A 7500-nucleotide genomic window follows, 5' to 3' on the forward strand; every position below is an offset into this window, starting at 1 on the left:
AAGCAGTGGTATCAACGCAGAGTACTGCTGGATGGGAAAAAGCTAGTGGACAACTTGTTGTCCCCCGAAACAGACATAACGATGACGAATTGGCTAGTTGGTAGGACATGATTACAATGTAAAGGGATTAGATGTTAGATAACTTTTTTTTCTTGAATTATGAATAGGAGTATAGCAGAAGCCTCGGACGCAGAGGCCCCCGGCCCCGGAGCCTCTGTGGTGGATTTATCCGCTGCCGGACAGGAGGCCACTGATGACGACACTGGCAGGTTTCAGGTTAATAAGCTTAAATATGAGGTTACAATCCCCCTGGCCCGGGCCACTATAGGCTGTCAGGTCTGTTCCAACTTAGGCAGGGCATTTGAATTTTTGAGCGCCAAAACCCTACAGGAACATATAAGTGAGCAGCACGTAGGGATCGGGATAGTTTGGAAGTGCAGAAAGTGTGCGAAACCTTTCAACAAATTACATGGCCTGAGGTGCCATTACCCGAAATGTAAAAGCGTACCACCAACAGGCAAAGAGTTCCAATGCTCGACCTGTACCGATTCCTTCGATACGGCGTTAGGGCTCTCGATGCACGAAAGACACAAGCATCCCGAACTTAGAAATAGGAAGCGTAGGGAATTGGCGGAACGTCCGCGCCAGAAAAGCGGGCGTGGGCTATCAGTGTGGACCGAAAACGAGATAACCACATTGAAAGAATTGAATGAGCGCTTTAAGGAGGATAGGTTCCCCAATGTTAAAATCAGAGAATTCCTACCAAATAAAACGTTGAAACAGATTAGCGACAAGAGACGGGGGCTAGGTGGAAGCGGAGAGATGCGCGCGTTACAAGTAGAATTAGAGAGTAGCGAATCTGGTACGAACGCGGAACTGGATTTAGCGCGTAATCCGGTTTCAGAGACACAAATAGGGGAGCGAACCGAGTTAGTGAATGTAGCGGTAGGCGCTTGGAAGGAAAATATCAGAAACTTCGTTATCCAAAGCCAAGCCGGGAATAAGGAGCTCGAAAAGATCGATGAGGAATCAAAAAGGATTATCTCCAGCGAGGAACTAGAGAAGGAGAACATCGAAAAAGTTATAGTCGAGCTAGAGGAGATTCTCCTCAAAGATGACAAACCCGAGGGTAGAAAAGAGAAAAGGAAACCGCACGGACCAAACAATAAAACTAACCACAACCAGAGGGCAAAGTTCAATTACGCAAGGTGTCAGGAGCTATACAGAAAATGCCCAAGGAAGCTGGTGGATCAGGTTATCAATGGTGGATCCGCATTGCAAGCAACTGAACTCCCACTAGGAGAAAACATCAGGAGCTTATACAATGCACTATGGGGTAGTGAAGTCCTGGGACCACCGCTACCAGGCGGCGAAGCCGAGTCTATAGAGGAAGAGAGGATTTTAACATCAATCACTCTGGAAGACATCGCTGACAAAATGAGAAAGATAAAATCCGACTCGGCAGCAGGCCCAGATGGAGTCAAAAAGATCCATCTGAAAAGATCGGGAGTATTGGAAACGTTGGCCAAGCTGTATAACGTTTTACTAACAACCGAATACTATCCAAACAGATGGAAGAGTAACAGAACAACGCTTATACCAAAAGACGGTAAAGATCCTAGCGATGTAAAGAACTGGAGACCCATCACCATCGGGTCAATGATGGGGAGAATTTTCTCAGGAATCCTTGACTCGAGAATAAGACTCTCTGTGAAGCAGGCGACACGACAAAAAGGCTTTATAAAAGAAGACGGCTGCAAGGCCAACATTAACCTCCTAGAGGCCGCCTTGCTCCGCATGAAGGCGTCCAAAGGAGGAATCGTAACAATAGTCGATATCACGAAAGCCTTTGACACGGTGCCCCACTTGGCGATACAACAGGGCCTAGGATAGTAATCCTGCTCAGTACGAGAGGAACCGCAGGTTCGGACATTTGGTTCACGCACTCGGTCGAGCGGCCGGTGGTGCGAAGCTACCATCCGTGGGATTATGCCTGAACGCCTCTAAGGCCGTATCCTCTCTAGTCAAAGGTGGCAATGATATCTCTAGGAGTCTCGTGAGTCGAAAGGCTCAAAACAATGTGACACTACTAGGCGGCCGGTTCACGGATCGGTCGTCGCACGAGCCCGGTTTGCCGTACGGCGCCATCGCCCGTCGTCGGGATCTCACCGCTACGACGGCACGGCGTCTAACGGTCGATCATGGGTTTCGCGAGTTCGATGTCGAGACTCGGAATCGTCTGTAGACGACTTAGGTACCTGGCGGGGTGATGTATTCGGTAGAACAGTTACCACGTTGCGATCTGTTGAGACTCAGCCCTCGGCTTGGGGATTCGTCTTGTCGGTTAGACGAGACCCCACAAGGGCCGTCGTCGTTGCTCCTACGGTCGAAAGCAACACGCGGCAAGGGACATAGGCTCTCGCCCGCTCCTACGGCCGAAAGCAACACGCCGCGAGGGACATAGACTCTCGTTCGCTCCTACGGCCGAAAGCAACACGCGGCGAGGGACATAGACTCTCGTTCGCTCCTACGGCCGAAAGCAACACGCCGCGAGGGACATAGGCTCTCGCCCGCTCCTACGGCCGAAAGCAACACGCGGCGAGGGACATAGGCTCTCGCCCGCTCCTACGGCCGAAAGCAACACGCCGCGAGGGACATAGGCTCTCGCCCGCTCCTACGGCCGAAAGCAACACGCGGCGAGGGACATAGGCTCTCGCCCGCTCCTACGGCCGAAAGCAACACGCCGCGAGGGACATAGACTCTCGTTCGCTCCTACGGCCGAAAGCAACACGCCGCGAGGGACATAGGCTCTCGCCCGCTCCTACGGCCGAAAGCAACACGCCGCGAGGGAAATAGGCTCTCGCCCGCTCCTACGGCCGAAAGCAACACGCCGCGACGAGACAGTCGATTTTCGACTTTCCGTACACCGGAGGTACCGCCCGCAAACGGATCGGTGCGTGGTCGACAGTCTGTGCGCCGGAGGTACCGCCAACGACGAGACATTGACGATTTTCGACTTTCCGTAAACCGGAGGTACCGCCCGCAAACGGGTCGGTGCGTGGTCGACAGTCCGTGCGCCGGAGGTACCGCCCGCAACGGGACTTTGACGTTTTTCGACTTTCCGTATTCCGGAGGTACCGCCCGCGACGGGACTTTGACGATTTTCGACTTTCCGTAAACCGGAGGTACCGCCCGCAAACGGGTCGGTGCGTGGTCGACAGTCCGTGCGCCGGAGGTACCGCCCGCGACGGGACTTTGACGTTTTTCGACTTTTCGTATTCCGGAGGTACCGCCCGCGACGGGACTTTGACGATTTTCGACTTTCCGTAAACCGGAGGTACCGCCCGCAAACGGGTCGGTGCGTGGTCGACAGTCCGTGCGCCGGAGGTACCGCCCGCGACGGGACTTTGACGTTTTTCGACTTTCCGTATTCCGGAGGTACCGCCCGCGACGGGACTTTGACGATTTTCGACTTTCCGTAAACCGGAGGTACCGCCCGCAAACGGGTCGGTGCGTGGTCGACAGTCCGTGCGCCGGAGGTACCGCCCGCGACGGGACTTTGACGATTTTCGACTTTCCGTACTCCGGAGGTACCGCCCGCGACGGGACTTTGTCGATCTTCGGCTTTTCGTACATCGGAGGTACCGCCCGCGATCGGATTTTTAACGCTTTTTATAATATTTACAATGTTTTTTCGCCTAACAATGTTTTTAACGATGTTTTTTCGCCTTTCGTTTTCAGCGACAAAGTCCCGAGCGCGTGGGTATTTCGACGCTCGCACTCATAAGCGACCGTGCGTAGTACCGTGCGTCGCCGACCGCCTGGCCGCTCGGTTGGGTATTATAAGAGGTACGTCGCGCTCGGCGCGTCGGACCGAACCGAATCGGACGAACGGGCGGTTGCGCGTTCTTCGCGCGGCTCGCACGATTCTTGCGTTCTTGTCTTTTCGAGAACGTTTAAAACGAACGATACAGGAGAGATTTATTATTGTTTAAGAGGAGAGAAGAAAAACACAAACGGCGATTTGTGTTGTGCTTTATCGGACAGAGTCCGAGTAAAACGTCTCTATGAGGGAAGAGACTATTGTATTTACGCTCTCGTCGACAAAATTTCGACGAGCTCGAGCTCGCGCTCGCTAAGCAAAAAGCCGTGTCGTCGCCGACCGCCTGGCCGTCCGGTTGGGTATTATAAGAGGTACGACGTGTCGCGCTTCGGCGCTTATTCTATGCACACACTTTTATTACGAGCACAGCATTGCCACGAGTCGGTGTCGCAAGACCGAATGGCTCTTATGTGGCGCGCACGCATCTAGTGTGTTGGCCGCGCGATTCCCTCTCGTCTTGGACGCAGCAGCGGAATCGTCGCGCTTACCGAACGTTTACTCCACGGATACGAGTGGCGTGGAAGGACGATTACAACGTTCTTCCCGCACGCTTTGTACGCCGTAGCGAAATATAAGTGCGTGCTAAAAGCACGATAGCACATTTATCCTCGACGTCTAAGCATCGGCATCGTCGATCTAGCGTCAGGGTAAATCGCGCGGTCCTCGCGATCGCGCGTTTACATTGGGAGAATGAGAATGAGTATGATCTTTTTATAATACACAATATAAAATGGAGAATGATCTTGAAGTAAGAGAGGAGGAGGTTTATTATATACACGGACCGCCTCGCTCCTCTCACGAAGACGAGACGCACGCATAAAGTGTGTTGCGTAATAAGTAAGTAAGTAGATAGAGAGTGTCGCCGACCGGCTAATAAAGACCGGCGGCGCGAGAAGTAAGAGCTTAATAGCGACGGGCCTTCGGGCTCGCTCGCGAGTTACCGCTCCACGCGAGTAACCGAACACGAAGCTCCCTGGTTGATCCTGCCAGTAGTCATATGCTTGTCTCAAAGATTAAGCCATGCATGTCTCAGTGCATGCCGAATTAAGGTGAAACCGCGAATGGCTCATTAAATCAGTTATGGTTCATTAGATTGTACCCACATTTACTTGGATAACTGTGGTAATTCTAGAGCTAATACATGCAAAACAGAGTCCCGACCAGTGATGGAAGGGACGCTTTTATTAGATCAAAACCAATCGGTGGCGGGCGGTTCGCCGTTCGTCCACCGTTTATTTTGGTGACTCTGAATAACTTTGTGCTGATCGCACGGTCCTAGCACCGGCGACGCATCTTTCAAATGTCTGCCTTATCAACTGTCGATGGTAGGTTCTGCGCCTACCATGGTTGTAACGGGTAACGGGGAATCAGGGTTCGATTCCGGAGAGGGAGCCTGAGAAACGGCTACCACATCCAAGGAAGGCAGCAGGCGCGCAAATTACCCACTCCCGGCACGGGGAGGTAGTGACGAAAAATAACGATACGGGACTCATCCGAGGCCCCGTAATCGGAATGAGTACACTTTAAATCCTTTAACGAGGATCCATTGGAGGGCAAGTCTGGTGCCAGCAGCCGCGGTAATTCCAGCTCCAATAGCGTATATTAAAGTTGTTGCGGTTAAAAAGCTCGTAGTTGAATCTGTGTCGCACACCGTCGGTTCACCGCTCGCGGTGTTTAACTGGCGTGATGTGGGACGTCCTACCGGTGGGCTTAGCCTCGCGAGGGGCGGCCCAACTAATATCCCGTCGCGGTGCTCTTTACTGAGTGTCGAGTCGGGCCGGTACGTTTACTTTGAACAAATTAGAGTGCTTAAAGCAGGCTACCTTCGCCTGAATACTGCGTGCATGGAATAATGGAATAGGACCTCGGTTCTATTTTGTTGGTTTTCGGAACCCCGAGGTAATGATTAATAGGGACAGATGGGGGCATTCGTATTGCGACGTTAGAGGTGAAATTCTTGGATCGTCGCAAGACGGACAGAAGCGAAAGCATTTGCCAAAAATGTTTTCATTAATCAAGAACGAAAGTTAGAGGTTCGAAGGCGATCAGATACCGCCCTAGTTCTAACCATAAACGATGCCAGCTAGCGATCCGCCGAAGTTCCTCCGATGACTCGGCGGGCAGCTTCCGGGAAACCAAAGCTTTTGGGTTCCGGGGGAAGTATGGTTGCAAAGCTGAAACTTAAAGGAATTGACGGAAGGGCACCACCAGGAGTGGAGCCTGCGGCTTAATTTGACTCAACACGGGAAACCTCACCAGGCCCAGACACCGGAAGGATTGACAGATTGATAGCTCTTTCTTGATTCGGTGGGTGGTGGTGCATGGCCGTTCTTAGTTGGTGGAGCGATTTGTCTGGTTAATTCCGATAACGAACGAGACTCTAGCCTGCTAAATAGGCGTACCTTATGGTATCGCGAAGGCCCCCGGCTTCGGCTGGCGGGTTTTTACTACCAACGTACAAACAAATCTTCTTAGAGGGACAGGCGGCTTCTAGCCGCACGAGATTGAGCAATAACAGGTCTGTGATGCCCTTAGATGTTCTGGGCCGCACGCGCGCTACACTGAAGGAATCAGCGTGTGTTCCCTGGCCGAAAGGCCCGGGTAACCCGCTGAACCTCCTTCGTGCTAGGGATTGGGGCTTGCAATTGTTCCCCATGAACGAGGAATTCCCAGTAAGCGCGAGTCATAAGCTCGCGTTGATTACGTCCCTGCCCTTTGTACACACCGCCCGTCGCTACTACCGATTGAATGATTTAGTGAGGTCTTCGGACTGGTGCGCGGCAATGTCTCGGCATTGCCGATGTTGCCGGGAAGATGACCAAACTTGATCATTTAGAGGAAGTAAAAGTCGTAACAAGGTTTCCGTAGGTGAACCTGCGGAAGGATCATTAACGTTCCGGAGGTCCTGCTCTGCGTCTCGAGTCTTTTGGACGCGCGCTCGCAGCAGTCGGCGACTGAATGGACAAAGAAAACAGATACGAAAGTAAAATGGAATTGACGGATTATATCCCGCATGTACTAATACGACGACGCGCGTCGAACGCCGCGCGCCTCTGCGACGACCCGAGAGAGAAAGGGAAGCCAGCAGCAGAGCGCCGTCGGCCTTTTTCGGTGCGGTCGGCGTCGTGCGAGCGGGATGGAGGAGGAGAGGATTATCCGAGACTCTCTCCTTAAGCTTCGTAGCCGCAACCGGCGTCGCGTCGCGTCGCGTCGCGTCGCGTCGCGCGCGACCCGTTGAGGCTCGTTGCGCAAATTGCGAAATTACATGAATGCGATTCGGAGCAGAAGACGCTTTCCCGATCGCGCTCTTGCCAAGCGCAGAGTTACGATCCGGCGTTAAGCGCGTACCGGTGGTAACCTACGCCCGTCCGTGCGTCCGCAACGCTCGTGAACGCGCCCCTCCCCGCACCGGGGCAGCGGTCAGCGTGTTTGTACGCGAGCGCGCGGCTATCGGACGAACGGGCGAGAGGACGGATCACACCCGATCAAGTCCGACGGTTTCTTCAAAGAACATTCCGCCCCGGCTCTTCCAAATGTTATATATTATTATATTATATATACGGGGAAGAGACGCTCCGATCGCGAAACAACTTTTGTGCCGTAGCCTCCCCAGCGGT

General features: G+C 53.1%; 1 non-coding gene across 1 annotated transcript; it reads left to right on the forward strand.

Moving 5' to 3' along the window:
- Positions 1–4853: 4853 nt before the first annotated feature.
- LOC138943708 (small subunit ribosomal RNA) lies at positions 4854–6774 on the forward strand. The gene has a single exon (XR_011448534.1). It is a non-coding gene; the product is annotated as a small subunit ribosomal RNA (ribosomal RNA).
- The last annotated feature ends 726 nt before the right edge of the window (positions 6775–7500 follow it).

The sequence above is a fragment of the Polyergus mexicanus genome, unplaced genomic scaffold (genome assembly GCF_030449975.1).
Source record: "Polyergus mexicanus isolate NDT 795.1 unplaced genomic scaffold, iyPolMexi1.0 SCAF_34, whole genome shotgun sequence".
NCBI classification, from domain to species: Eukaryota; Metazoa; Arthropoda; class Insecta; order Hymenoptera; family Formicidae; genus Polyergus; species Polyergus mexicanus.